Source organism: Strigops habroptila, chromosome 4 (genome assembly GCF_004027225.2).
Source record: "Strigops habroptila isolate Jane chromosome 4, bStrHab1.2.pri, whole genome shotgun sequence".
Lineage (NCBI taxonomy): Eukaryota > Metazoa > Chordata > Aves > Psittaciformes > Psittacidae > Strigops > Strigops habroptila.
The window spans coordinates 30999950-31015849 of NC_046358.1; positions in this window are offsets into that span (position 1 = coordinate 30999950).

Consider the following 15900-nt stretch of genomic DNA (forward strand, 5'->3'; position numbering starts at 1 on the left):
AAATTAAATTCCATGGAAAAATTTAATGAAGACAAATTTCTCAAAAAGGAAATAACCTCACAGGCAAGGAACATAGAATTATAGAATGGTTAGGGTTGGAAACAAACTTAGGATCATCTAGTTCCAATCCCCCTGCCATGGGCAGGGATGCTTCACACTAGACTATGTCACCCAAGGTTCTGTCCAACTTGTCCTTGAACACTGCTAGGGATGGAGCATTTACCACTTCTTTGAGCAACCTGTTCCAGTGCTTCACCACCTTCAGAGTAAAGAACTTTATTCTTATATCTAACCTGAACTTCTGCTGTTCAAGTTTCAATAATGTTAATTTCACAATTAAAATATTGCAAAAGAATTGATTAAAACATAAAAGGAGATGGTTTATTAGAAAAGGTTTACTAAAAAAGCTAAACCTATTTTGTGTTATCTTGATGTTCACAACCGACATGCTTCTTCACCGTGTCCATCATTTGTCTTCCATTTGTGAAGGCCCTTTTTTAGGAGGAAGATGGTTGCAGATCTGCTTCTTAAGAACCTAATTCTTAAGAGTGTTGTTCGATCTACTGACTAGGTTTTATATTACATAGTGACTTAACAGACTATCAAAGCAGTTTTCTCTAAAGCAAAATTTCCACTACTAGAAGCCTTATGGTCTTGAAGAAAATTGATTGGACAACACTCACAGTAAAAAGAGAAATTAAACCACTTGCAACTTCATTCATTAAGGACATAAAATAGAAAATTTAGTTGCATCACCTCTGTACAGCCAGAGAAGACAAATCCTTTGCACTCATGTCAGTTTCAATTTCCTGTGAATTAAGAACAGTGAAAGAACTAAGTGCATTCATTTGAAGCAGGAGAGGCCATCACTTTAGTCCTTTCATATGAAGAGGAACTGTGAGCTCTCTTCTACAGCAGTAGCTCTTTTAATTTCAAGCACTATGCAATGTTCTCTCATGTGCAAAGTTATTTCCTTTTGAGGATGCCTTGGCTTTAATCTGTTCTCATGAGAAAACTCCCCACATGAGTAGCATCCCTTGAATCTAATAATTTCCGCCGCCCTTCCCTGAAGTGTTAATGTTGCCTGTGTGTTCATTCATTGTTAGGTGATTGCATTTCTGCTATGCAATGCATTGTGCAAGTCTGCAATATTAAAGTGGCTTTATTACAGCCACAAATAGACACAGAAGCTCATTGATCATTTCTCTCAGTTCTTTCTAGTTCAAATTACACTACATAAAACTGAAATATGTTTATGAGCATTTCAATAGAAGATGGTTAAATTTTGTGTTGTTAGTAAACAGTGGAAGACCCTTTAAAAGGCTGAAATATATAAAACGTACATTTTTATAGTCCCAAAGGAAGATGTCACAATGTGATAACATAATACTTAAACTACTTGCTGGGAGGTAGAACACCTGAATTTTGAATCTAGGAGATTTTGTCATTAGATCACAGTTAGTTTTATATACCCTTCATGGGTTCAACATAGAATTTAAAACTATTTTATTAATTTATTTTTAGCTGATAATACAAGCCATCTGCTATGCCCAGTAGGCAGTTCTTTTTCATATAAAAGAAATAATCATAAAGATATACAGTAAACAATAACCCATATAAACTGCATTTCCAAGGCCACTTCCTTTATTACTTCTGCACTGATTGTTTCAGAGAAGAACTGAGCAATTCAGTTGTCCACATCAGTTGACCTGAAACTATTCAAGTACCATACTAGAAGAGATATCTTTGAATAGTAATGCATTACTTCATATTTTCCATCTCACCATGTAAGGTTTTAATGAATCTATCAAAATTAAAAAAAAAAAATTGTGGAAGAACATATGCAAAGTAAAAAAGCTCTTAAACCTTCTTGAAAAGGTTGCTGTTTACATGTCTTACAGAACAATGTTTCTTGATTCAGAGATAGTTTATTTTAAGCCTTTCTCAAAATTCCTGGAAGTTTTAAATTTTGAAAGACAAATCTATGATGACATCCAAGGGACAAATCTGTGATTTGTCTATGATGACACCCAAGGGATGCCATTACTTGCAGGTATAGAAGCCAATCTTCCTCAAGACAGATGGTCAGACACCAGGGCTTTCTTCTGTATCCTGCCTTTTCCACTATATTATCATTCCATAAGAATGAATAAATGGTTACCTTTTTCGCTGGTAAAATCTGATGCAGGACTAGAAATAGATTTTATAAAGAGATGCCACCTTTATAAGAGACTAAACAGAAAACTGAGGTAAAATATGAACATCTTTGATATTCCGTAATATACATATGGAGAGAAAATGATCAGAATTTTCTTTCATTGGTTTTCTCCTGGAATTACTCCGCCCCTCACTTCCTTCCCACCAAAAATACATCTGTTTCCCTCACACAAAGACAAATTCCTTTATGAACTGCTGTGACATTAGATTGACAAAACCCAAGTGGGCTTAGTACAGTAACACTGTTAGATGAAGAAAGCCTTTCATTAATTACGTTACAAAAACAATGAGTAAAAATCCTGCTTATGAAACACTGACTATATCTAGGATGTCAACATTTGCTGCAACTTGCTGAGTAATCTAAAGAAAACAGAACGAGTCTGACTAACAGTTTAAGCTTAATGATAGAGCTATCAGGAGAGCTCTCCATTGATCGTTATTCTCTTCACATATCTGTTGCTGTTCTCAGCAGTGAGACCCAATGATCCAGCAGGCTGCATCCTTCAGATGCCTGGAAAATTAGCCATTGTTTCAGAACTTGCCCTTTAAAATTACAGTAAACAGACTTTACCCTACCACTAAGCCCACTGATTTAAAAAAATGGTTTTATGGTACTGGAGAATACAGAAGCGACAAAAAAATTCCGTAATATTTGAGATTTACCTCTTATGTTAGTCAGGATGTGAGACACTTAGTAGTCAGCTCTAGTTTCGTAGAGAAATTCCTAGGAGACTGGTTTAACTGCCAATGATTTAGAGTCATTTTTCCCTCTTTCTGGTATCTTTGTGTTGGAATTCTGTCAGCAAAATGTATCCTCCAAGCCAGTTCATCCACAGCAGTTATTACTCAGACAGGCTGACAAAGTGAGTAACAGTCCCTCGTAGCGTCATTTGTCTCCCTTTGAACTCCCTTTCTCCCTTTGACTCAACTATCATTACAAAAAGGGGGACTACAACTTCCTGCTAGAAAACAGCTGTAAAACATGAACTTCTTTCTGCATCCAGCTCACAAAAGCGGTAGAATGAACTTTTTCTCTAATGGCAGCAGGGAGATTCTCTTCTCTGTTTTGCTAGGCTAAACTAACTCTGACTTTCAACTCCCACTGACTCTTGTTGACTCTGGATGAGCTGTGGTATAACAAGGAACAGAATTTGACCTGGAGACATTTATGCACCAGACATCAGAAATTACTGAAAATCTGCAACTGAGGCTCAAGTATTAGAAAATACATATTGAATTTCTCTATGCCTGCTTAATCCCAGGAATAGCCATGATGACCATTGCAGAATAATGCCCAGAGGTCAAATGCAATAATGTCTATGTGTCAGAAAGCAATGACTAATTTAACTCTTCTCAATCTGCCTTTAGCAGAACTGCAGCCCATGGGAAGGATTCATGTTGGAGAAGTTCATGGAGGGCTCTCTCCCATGAGAGGGACCCCACACTGGAGCAGAGGAAGAGTGTGAAGAGTTCTCTCTCTGAGGAGGAAGGAGCAGCAGAAACGTGATGAACTGACTGCAATGCCCACTCCCTGTCCCCCTGTGCCACTGGCAGGGAGGAGATAGATAGAGAATTCAGGAGTTAAGTTAAGCCCAGAAAGAAGGGAGGGGCAGGAGGAAAGTGTTTTTGAAGATTTGGGTGTATTTCTCATTATCCTACTCTAATTTGTTTTTTAATAAATTGAACCAATTTTTTCCCAAGTCGAGTCTGTTTTATCCATGACAGAAATTGGTGAATGATCTCTCCCTTTCTTTAACTTGACCCACGAGACTTTCTCTCCCCTGTCCAGCTGAGGAGGTGAGTGATAGAGAAGCTTGGGTGAGCAAATGGCACCCCAGCCAGCATTAACCCACAGCAGCAAATACTGTATTTTACAATACAATACAAATATCCAGGCTGCATTATTCTTGCTGTGCAATATTATAGCATGCATTACCAACTAAAGGACTTTGGTACTGTTTAATCTCCAATAAAATTATTTACCAATGTCTTCTGTCCCATTAATCCAAGCAATTCATATTCATTTCAGATTTCTCTATACAAAGCAGCAGCATCTGCCTGCCTAAAGGTTTTCAGATTATGTGCAACAGAATAATACTATGTTTCACTCTGTTTGAAAAGTTACGCTATCTAGGGGATTATGGAAGTACTGGAAGTGGCACCAATCATCAAATAAACTCCAAGGGGGAAAAGGACGATTTGTCTTTTATTTTTTTCCCCCTGTATGAAATATGAAATAAAAAAAGAATTCTTCAATTCCTTCCCTTCCCCAACTTTGTCTTTCAAAAGCTCTAATCCTCTCTTGGGTGTTCTCCAAAGGTTTTATGAGCCACTGTATGAAACATGCTGTCATACTGATCACTGCAAGATGACACTTTAAAAAAATAAATCGAGAGAGAGCATGATAACCTTCAGAGTCAAATGGAAGGCAAAAAGGCAGCAAATGCACTCAAGTAAGTTTTTTAAAGCTAAGTAAGAAGGTGACAGAAAGACTGAAGAGCTTGTCAGTCTGGGCTATATCTGGTGGTTGGAAGCAGTAAAAGAAGTCTAACACAATTCTTTTCAGAATCTCAAATATTGCAGTGTGATGATATCATGTCTAAAGGAAACCTTCAGTGAAGCAATAAACAAAGAAGAATGAATTAAACTAGTATAGGCTATTACTACCACCACCACCGTCAAAAGGCAGTCTAGTCTGGCTCAGATCTGAAAACATGAGGCTTTTCAGAATTCTTTTTAATATGGCAAGTAACACAAAACTGTATTAGCAAGGAGGGTGGGGGCAGCCCAAAGAACAAACCAAACAAATGGATCAGCCTCTCTTTTAGACTATATTGACCCTAAGCAAGGTCACATTGCTGCAAGACAAAAAGAACCAGCTCATGACATATGAACATCACAGCAGTGTTAACGTGAACTGGAAAAATTCTAAAATAAAAGTAATGAAAAATACACACCAGTCTTTATGAAACTAATCAATTTGCTTAATTTTCATTGAAGTTTCCTTTGTTTCCCTTCTCTTTCCTGATTTAGGCCCTCTAGGCAAGTAATATATTTAATGGGATCTGTGTTAATGTTAATTGTTTTCAAGGCAACTGCGTTCTTTAAAATGATTTGATTTCTATTGCCTGCTTTATTAGTTTAATATGAGTTAATTCTCCTTTTGGGTGTTTCTCTTAAACTACATAATCCTCAGATGAATGAAGTAATTTTTTTTTGAAGTTGAAAATCTAGCCCCAAGAGAATTAGGGAACTAATTTTTAATCAGCAGATTTATAGGTGATTTTTTTCCCAGCTTTAGTCACAGTGGTGGATGTATAAGGAAGTAGTTCTTCCTCAATATGGCACCTTGGTGCTAAACTCCAAGGAAAAAAAAAATGTACAGGAACAAAAGATGGTGTAAAACAGTTTCCATTCACCTACCAATACGCACTCTTTTATCTGAGCAAATCTTTCCAAAGGCTGTATGACGCTGAACAGGCAATGGGCAGCTGCTTCCCAATCAGGTGACTAACAGTGTAATTAAGAATGGGGAAGAGTCACCCCATGTTATAATCCCAGACAAATCCACCTCAGCTCTTCCATATATTTATTTACAGCACCATCCTTTTGTCCAGTTTTCAAAAAACTATGATATTCTATTTGGTGGCCAAATTTGGCTACCTGATAATGCACTCATAAAGACAAATATCAGGGCATATATATTCCAATAGCAGGTACATATTTTGCCCACTTTTTTCAGAACAGATAATTAACTCTGACAAGAGCTTGTCAAAGCAATGAGTGATCCTATCCAAACTTCCTCCAGTTCCACAACCTGAAGCAAACCAATGAGCCTTGGTAATGACCACAGAAGTAAATAAAACTCCCGTCAGATAGACAGAAATCTAACCTTCTCTGAAACATGGCTCCCCATGCATTCAATGGGTTTATCACGCATTAGTCATTTTGTATCATTGGACAGACCTCAGACTCCAGATACATCAAAAAGAATAACCTGTGAGGACTGGAATGTTTTTGCCAATTACAACTATTTAGCTAAATGCAAGACTTAAAATATAATAGCTTTTGTAACATATATATGTATTAAAAAAAAAAAAAAAGGTCATACCTGAGTTTTTAGTAGTCTTTTCTGGCTTTAAACTTTAAACAAGGATGAAACTGTAGAAAACTTCAAACTCATAAAAAAGAAAATCTGACTTGACTCAAGTGTTGCTCATCTATGATCAGAAGTGTGTTTTGAAAACAAATTCCAGGGGATTAGAAGTCTGAACTGAATTTACATTATAAAACCTGTGCTTTACCAGTGGGTCTGCTTTTCAGATTTGATTATCAGCATTGTAAATGTATGCAGAAAACATCAGCTTTGCCCCCTTTTTCTGTTCTCCCAGAAGCTTTTCCAGTTTTCTTCAAAGGCTGGCATGGTGCAAAAAACGGCATTTTAAGGCACACTTAAAAGCAAAAATAGAATTTAAATAACCATTCCCAAAATTGTTTTCTCAATTTGGAAATGTAACGCTCCAGGGCAGCCTTGGCTCTAGTGATCACGAGATGGTTGAGTTTGAGATCCTCAGGACGGTGAGAAGAGCGTGCAGCAAGCTCACTGCCCTGGACTTCAAGAAAGCAGACTTTGGCCTCTTCAGGAGCCTCCTTAGTAAGGTTTCATGGGATACAGTCCTAGAGGGCAGGGGGGCCCAAGACTGCTGGTTGGTATTCAAGGATCACCTGCTACGTGCTCAAGAGTGTTGCATCCCGACTAGAAGAAAGTGCAGCAGGAGGGCCAGGAGACCTCCATGGATGGACAAGGATCTGCTGAGGAAACTTAGAGGGAAAAAAGAAGCTTATAGAAGGTGGAAGCGAGGACAGGCGGCCTGGGAAGAATACAGGAACATTGCCCGAGAAGCTAGGGACCAGGTTAGGAAAGCTAAGGCCCAGCTAGAATTAAGTTTGGCAAGGGATGTGAAAGATAACAGGAAAGGATTCTATAGATACGTAGCAAATAAAAGACAGGCTAGGGACAATGTAGGCCCTCTCCAGAAGCTATCAGGAGAACTGGCTACCATGGATTTGGAGAAGGCTGAGGTTCTTAATGACTTCTTTGCCTCAGTCTTCACCAGCAAATGCTCTGACCACACAACCCAAGTCTTGGAAAGCAAATGCAGGGACTGTGAGAACGAAGAGCTTAGGCCCACTGTAGGAGAGGATCAGGTTCGAGACCATCTTAAGAACCTGAACGTGCACAAGTCCATGGGACCTGATGAAATCCATCCACGGGTCCTGAAGGAGCTGGCGAATGAAGTTGCTAAGCCACTGTCCATCATATTTGAAAAATCCTGGCAGTCAGGTGAAGTTCCCGATGACTGGAAGAAGGGTAATATAACCCCCATTTTCAAGAAGGGGAAGGTGGAAGACCCGGGGAACTACAGACCAGTCAGCCTCACCTCTGTGCCTGGCAAAATCTTGGAGCAGATTCTCCTGGAAAACATGCTAAGGCACATGAAAAACAACGAGGTGGTTGGTGACAGCCAACATGGCTTCACTAAGGGGAAATCCTGCCTGACCAATTTGGTGGCCTTCTATGATGGAGCCACGGAACTGATGGACAGCGGCAGAGCAGTTGATGTCATCTACCTGGACTTGTGCAAAGCATTCGACACTGTCCCACATGACATCCTTGTCTCTAAATTGGAGAAACATCAATTTGATAGATGGACCACTCGGTGGATAAAAAACTGGCTCTATGGCCACACGCAAAGAGTTGTGGTAAATGGCTCAATGTCCAGTTGGAAACCTGTAACGAGTGGTGACCCTCAGGGATCGCTGTTGGGACCGGTCCTGTTCAACATCTTTGTCGGTGACATGGACAGTGGGATTGAGTGCGCCCTCAGCAAGTTTGCCGATGACACCAAGCTGTGTGGTTCGGTTGATACGCTGGAGGGAAGGGATGCCATCCAGAGGGACCTTGACACGCTTGTGAGGTGGGCCGATGCCAACCTTATGAAGTTTAACCAAGCCAAGTGCAAGGTCCTACATCTGGGTCGGGGCAACCCCAGGCACTGCTACAGGCTGGGCAGAGAAGAGATTCAGAGCAGCCCTGCAGAAAAGGACTTGGGGGTGTTGGTTGACGAGAAGCTTAACATGAGCCGGCAGTGTGCGCTTGCAGCCCAGAAAGCCAACCGTATCCTGGGCTGCATCAAAAGAAGCGTGACCAGCAGGTCGAAGGAGGTGATCCTGCCCCTCTACTCTGCTCTTGTGAGACCCCACTTGGAGTACTGCGTACAGTTCTGGTGTCCTCAACATAAAAAGGACATGGAGCTGTTGGAGCGAGTCCAGAGGAGGGCCACGAGGATGATAAGAGGGCTGGAGCACCTCCCATATGAAGACAGGCTGAGAAAGTTGTGGCTGTTCAGCCTGGAGAAGAGAAGGCTGCGTGGTGACCTCATAGCAGCCTTCCAGTATCTGAAGGGGGTCTACAAGGATGCTGGGGAGGGACTCTTCCTTAGGGACTGTAGTGGTAGGACAAGGGGTAATGGGTTCAAACTTAAACAGGGGAAGTTTAGATTAGATATAAGGAAGAAGTTCTTTACAGTGAGGGTGGTGAAACACTGGAATGGGTTGCCCAGGGAGGTTGTGGATGCTCCATCCCTGGTGGTGTTCAAGGCCAGGTTGGACAGAGCCTTGAGCCACATGGTTTAGGGCAAGGTGTCCCTGCCCATGGCAGGGGGGTTGGAACTAGATGATCTTAAGGTCCTTTCCAACCCTTACGATTCTATGATTCTATGATTCTATATTTTGAAATTGAACTAAGTTATAGCTACAATGGAGATGATATCTTTAAAATAACCATTCAGGATTTACAGTGTAATAGTTTTAACTAAAATCTAAGTGGACCAAGCTTCTGAAAATTTTTTCCACCTCCATAAACTAAAATAGTTGTGTCCCACTGTAGGTCAAGCATCTGAAATTAAGCTTAATTCTCTGTTTCCCAGTTTCTCTGTTCTTTATGAGACTCAACCAGCAGCAACAGAGGAGATAATATCTCATAATTTGTAAAGCTGCAGGAGTAGATAGTTTTCCTTAGCGTTACTGATTTAGCAGTACACTTATAAATTAGTGCTTCTGCTCCCTAGTAATACATCTCCATCCAATTCAGTTCTATTCATCTAGAATGTTGGAAATCAAGCAAGTAACATACGAAAGCAGGCACTTTTTCGGGTTAGAAACTACATCAACATCAGCCATCCATCTAAAAATAAACAGAAATGAAGGGTTAACAGCCTTCCCCTTCCAAGGGCCTCACACAAATGCTGTGACTTAGGGCAGTTGGATGTATTAGTAAAAAAATATGAAACTATCTACTTTTCCCTAGTCCTTTAAAACAGGACAAGGGAAAATTACCTGTCTGCTCATCCTGTTACTGCCTATTTTTCCAAAAGGACTTTTTGTTCTAGAAACTTCACTATTTTTCCTTTTTTTTTTTTTTTTTTTTTTAATGGAGAAGTCCTGCAAGAACAGTGTTCCTAATACAAACCAACCACAAGAAAAATGCCTGCAAGCAGCACAGTGCCTTGCTGCAGCATGCCTGCAGAGAGGAGAGGAACCTCTTTCCAACTTCCAGGGGAAAGTTGTAAAATATAATGAAATTTCAACTTTGATGAGGGTTATAGTGACCCCATGGAGTCTTAATGATTCTTTCTGCTATGAGAAGGATTCTTTCCCTGCAGCCTGAGATATGGTAGTTACTGAGAAGAGGAGGTAAGGGCTGGAGTAACAAAGAGCATGAGAAACACACATGAAGAGCAACAGTATAGCTGATGTTTTAAATAGCTTTTTGGCTGACCACTCTTTCACTACCTCTAAAATTGGCAGAGAACAGGTATCTTTTAAAACCTGAAAAGTGTTTTCTGTAATTAGAACAACACAACCGTATAAACCATACTGTCATGTAACCACATTATCCTTTTATTTGGATATCCTTTATTTGTCTCTTCTGACTTTAAACTATTGTTTTCCTGTATTTTTTTAAGGAAGTTACATGCTGGTTTCTCATCTCTCTATAAAATGAGTGAAGGTAAAGCAGAGAAGCATCCAATATACTGTACTAATAAACTGTAGCAAAAGAGAAAATTTGAAAGCCCTATTACACAACATGGAGATTATCCTACGTGTCTATTCAATGATGGTGTGTCTGAAGCAGAGTAATAGTCGATACCATTACTCTCAGATTTCCCAGCTTAGCTAAGAAATGATTTGAGAACACAATGACTGGCAAACTTGCAGCAACAAACTTTTCACAGACTGACTGCACAATAAGCAGTTTAAGTGATAAGAGGATTTAAACAAACAAACCCTACTGTTTCAAAAAGAAACCTCTAAGTACTGTATTCGTTTTAATATTACAGCTCCAGAAAACGTTCTATTTCCACAGATTAGCTCGTCACTAAAGTACTAGCATCACTAAAGTGTTATTAAAAACAGGTATTTTTTTTAAATTCCAAACCAGTGTAGTTTCCAAAACTGAAGCAGACCTCTGTCATGCATATAATTTTCTTGGAACTTTGCAGCACTGCAGGGATCAGAGTAGTGGCCTGGAAACTAAGCTTGTTTTCCCACTTTTCAGTGCATATTTTGTGGTTGCTTATTCTGTGTGACCTCTTTTGAAACATACTGATATTTTTATATATTTCAAAGTATCTTCTGATTTTCACAAGGAGGTCAAGGAAGAAATAGTGTATTCTTTGTCTTACTAAAATACACCCAGAATTTTACAACCATCAGGACTGTCATTTAAAGTCCTTGCTTAGTGTAATTAGATGAAAATGCTGCTAGAATTACTCTTTGCTCAATAAAATCTCAGCATGTTTTTGAGAACTCACTTCTGTATGACATGTAACTGAGTTTATAAAAAAGACACAGACAAGCTAACTTCGTATTTAGCAGCTGTCACCTAACTAATTCTGGACAAGAGAAAATGCAGTAAACAGGAAAGTGATACTTTCAATATTGTATCAATATTAATAATGTAGCCTTTGTGACATTTTTGTGCATTAGATTTATGCCTTAACAGAAAAACCCATATAATCTATGATTAGAACCCAGATGTCTGACATGATGGGCACAGTTTGCCTTCTGTGCCTCCAAGAAAGCATTTCTGAAAGTTAATGCAGTTGGTAACCTGACCTGTGATATGTATGCATATGCAATCCACTATTTCCATGCATTATGGCTAGCAGATGGTACACTGCTTATAGCAAACTCTAATAATTAGTTCTCTAAAAGTCGTACCAGAAATTTGGGGAACTTCTGTGCACTGAAGGTCAATGGTCCAAACTTAAAATTTTATTGATGAGGGCACTACAATGGATATAATAAGACGATTGTTTAACTGAAGACTTCATGACCAGCAAACAAACTCATGACGTGCAAAATTATTGTTGATGGAACATTCTTTAGCATGTCGTTTCCTTGATTTTGATAGGCTTGCAACCTGTTAACCTCTACTGTTTTGGTTTGATAAACCAAACTGCTAATTTGGTTTGTTAACATGCACATACATATATTCATACTCCTTCTAATATATTTATAAAAGACATTAATAAGCATTAACTCCCTCATAACCTTTCAAACTGATATTGGTGACTATCTTCCCATTAAGAAGTCAAGGGATATAATCAGCTCTTATCTTGGATAATGTAAGAGGATACAAATAACTTTTGTTATTCAAATGACATGAGAGTTATTTTAGAGGTCTGTATTTACAAAATGCTTTCATAAATACTTGGAGATAGTTTCTGAAATTAAATAGTCACCATAATGAGCATTGCTATTTTGATAGACACTTCAGGAAACTGAGGAATTTACAGGTTGACATTTACTAATTTGGGTTGCATAGGAGAAATAAGCTTGAAAATCACAAAACAATATATAGAACTGTGTATTTCTATTGTTATTCTGGTTCACCCATACAGAAAGTGTTAGTGTTTACAGAACAAACAGTCTATTTTTAGCATTCCACAGATTTGACCATGAATCAATCCTGGTTGGGAGACTAGTTGTAAAAGAATTAACCTTGTTGAGCTTGTGGGGGTCAAAATGGGATAAAAAAAAATCAAAGCCTGAGAGAGAAAATAGATGTTCCTAAAGATTCTCACTCCACTTTTTATAGAGAGAATCTTGAACTTCTTTGCAAAAAAAAAAAGAAAAGAAAAAAGAAAAAGAGAAAGGAAGCTGTTGGGTCACTGGAACTTCTTGTTGGAAAACTAGAAAATTAGAAATTAAGAAACTGGAAAATTAGAAATTAAGAAAAAATTAGTCTTATAACATATAATTTGGCTTCTCAGCCATAAGGAAAGCAAGAAATGCCCTGAAGGACTTACTGAACACATTCCACAGGAAACCAGTGGAATAAAAAAACTCCTTAGGGATGTTCTGGGAAACAGATTTGGGTTAAGAGACAAGCTGATGTGTAGATAAAAACTGAGAAGGACTTTTAGAAGACTGATTATCTTTAATGTAAGCAGAATAGATATTAAACCTTCTAGTTGTTTCAGAATTGATTGCTGAAAATCTCTGGTTAAGTTCTGGAGATAAAAGAAACAGCACAATTTTAAGAAAAAAATAAAATCTGTAATTATGGCATTTGACATTAGAAAACAATTGTGTTGGTTATTCTGGAAATTAATTTATTCTCTTTAAGTGACATTTTCTGGCTTCATCTTCATCCACTTTCCAGAAACAATTTTACCAATTTTATTTTTATATATTTCTACATCCCTGTGCCAAGTGACTAATCTCTGCAGAAACATTTATGGGTGGGACTACAAGATAACTGCTGGATGAAAATGTTCTCTCTTTTCTTTTCCTGTTGTAGAAAGTTTTGCATTTGCAACAAACTCTTTTACAATCCCTTCTAGTCACCGTGGGGTCAGAAGGAGGCCTTTGCCTCCATGCTGCCTACTGGAATGTAGTACCTCTTGCTCCTCTTCCCCATTCTCATTTAGTAGCCTACATTCTTGGGAGGAATTAACTTACTTTTTTAAAGATACAGATGTTGTTAACATCTGCGCTTTATATCTTATGACATGTTTGGTTGAACTGTTTTAAGATCTGATAACCTACCATTGCAAAATTTCTGGTAAAAGCGTTCCTGTTCCAAACCCTTTTTAAAACAACATTTTAATGCTGATTTGCTACCCATTCTTGTTCACTGTGTGACATGAAGGATTCTACTGTATGCCTCAGAGACCATACTTTATTGGATAGAAAAGTTACAGAACACAAATGAATCTATCATGGGAACCTGTGTATGCAACAATAATGCACTTTTTATCCTCCCCCACTAAGATATTATATTCTGAAATAATACCAAGACCAGAGTTGAATTAAGAAAAAAAGAACAATGCAACTAGAGTCAGTAAGGTTTAAGGGTTTTTTGTAAGGTGCCTAGATCAGTAAGCAAAAAAGGCAGCATGAGTTAAGGAATGGTAAAACCATTAGCTGGAGGGCAAGGAACTGAAACTGAGAATGTGTTAGAGAGAAATACAATATTGCTCTATCCATGGCTCAGAAAATGGACCACCTGTGCTATTTTGTAGAAAAATCTTTGAGCTGCATGTGTGCTTGCAGAAATCAGGACTGACATTAATTCAAAATAGTTGGCTTCTGTTTTTTTTTTTATCCAAACTGCACTGTTCAAGTACTGCCCATCTAGACAACTAGTGAAGGAAGTCCTTCAGCATACTGCATCCATCTCAGTTTATCTAGAATTTAACATTAAGTATATTAAAATATTTCCAGTCTTTTCCTATTGAAGAGGAGTGAGGTGAAGAGGAAATGTATCTCCAAAAGGTGATGTAGCTAGTGAGTACAGTGATCTTTCCTGTCCAATAGTTTGACAAACCTTTGATAAATGTATAGTTGATGAATTGCTGACTTCTTGTCTTCTATAAGTGTCTCTGCTTTACAGCAGCAATATCAACATCTCCTTCAGTTTACAAGACCCCGAAAATAATGTTTCCTTCAATTATGTCACGAGTGAAAATGTTTACAATTACAGACTGCTCAAGACATCCTTTTGCACCAACTGGCTTTTATGGTTTGTTTGCCAAGAACAAACAGTAGAGAGAACTGAATGCGCAGAGCATGAACAGTCTTTGGAGTTTATTGTAGATATAATCAAAAGACAAAGTTGCTGCTTTGCTAAAAGTGAATGTCTGTGACAGTGGCTCATTTGTTTCAGGATAAAGTCATTCTGAACAGTAAGGCTCTGGTATAATCTTGTACTCTGAAAAATTTCAATTAGGTTAATTACATTCTGCTCCCCCTAATCTAGCCTGCAGTTTCAGATGGAGACATCTTTCTTTATTTCCTTTCCTAGCACGTTGTAAAGAGTTGCAGTGTTTTGGTAAATAGCAGCTGTGTTCCACCCAACATGTGGCTGATGTAATCCCTTCTTCTTCAGTAGCTGCACAGTGTGAATTTTGCCTTATTACACTGGGAAACCCTTCTGTCTTAGGCAAGAGAAAGGGACAGATTGCCTTGGTGCTTTACATTTCCAAAGTTATGTAAAAGGATTTAAGTGAAAGTGAGAATCTGGCTCTGAACCCTTTTTCCTGGAATAATGGAGATGAAGAGAGTAATTCTGTCTATGTGCGTGTGTTTATGTGCATGCACGTGTGTGTATGTGTGTGGTGGCAGTGAAGGAACACCACAAGTTCAGTCAAACATTTCGACATGCGTTTTCTTCCTTTTTATCTTTCTTTGAGATACTTTGTCTCTTGCTCACAAAGGGGAATTAATCTCGATTTTGGCTACAGAAAGTGCAGTCGTGTTTCTCTCCTTGCTTCTTCAGCTCCCAGTTATACAACTTGACTTAGGCCTGACATCTCTCTGTCTCTACTGTACTTCCCCCCTCCCCCACCCATAAGTGTGCAACAAGAACTTGATTTTAACATAGAGCATCATGTATTCACTAATTTACTAAAAAGAGCTGCAAAACCCTATTTTATTAGCTTTGTTGTTGTGTGTTTTGTGGCAATCCCCACTCTACAAGTTTTTCCTTCTCTACCAGCACTTTTTGTGGGTGGTATGATATCAGGATTGAAGCTAAACATACATTAAAATGAAGTGGGATTGTACATCATTATTCATGCCAAAAGTTGATGCGTTTTGTACTAGGGTTGACTCAGGAGCTCATCCAACAGTTGCTGAATTTAAAGTTGATATGGTACGTTACTTTATTTAATTCTTCTAATATATAAATAACCATTTTAATTAAAAAAAATTAACTTTGACATTTATTTTAAAATTTTAAAAATATGGATGGAAAACACAGTCTGAGGTATTTCATAATACATGACATAAGCTGAATATGAAAGCTGTCTTCGTGACTAGGCTAGAGTTTACAAATTATTTTATTAACTCATCAAAACATCAGCCAATCAGGCAATATAAGGGCAATGTTCAGATTCTCATATGAGCAGTGTATCCTAACTTGGGGCTGGCCACACAGAGTCATATGATCTGATGATTTCTGTAGCATAATCATCACTGCATATTATCAAACTTCCAAAAAGAACACTGTAAACATTTGAGTTGAAATCAAGAGGCTGGAATATAGCTGGGTCAAATTTCAGGTCAGACAGTTTGTTTTGCTTTTAAAATACTGGGCCACAGTTACACACC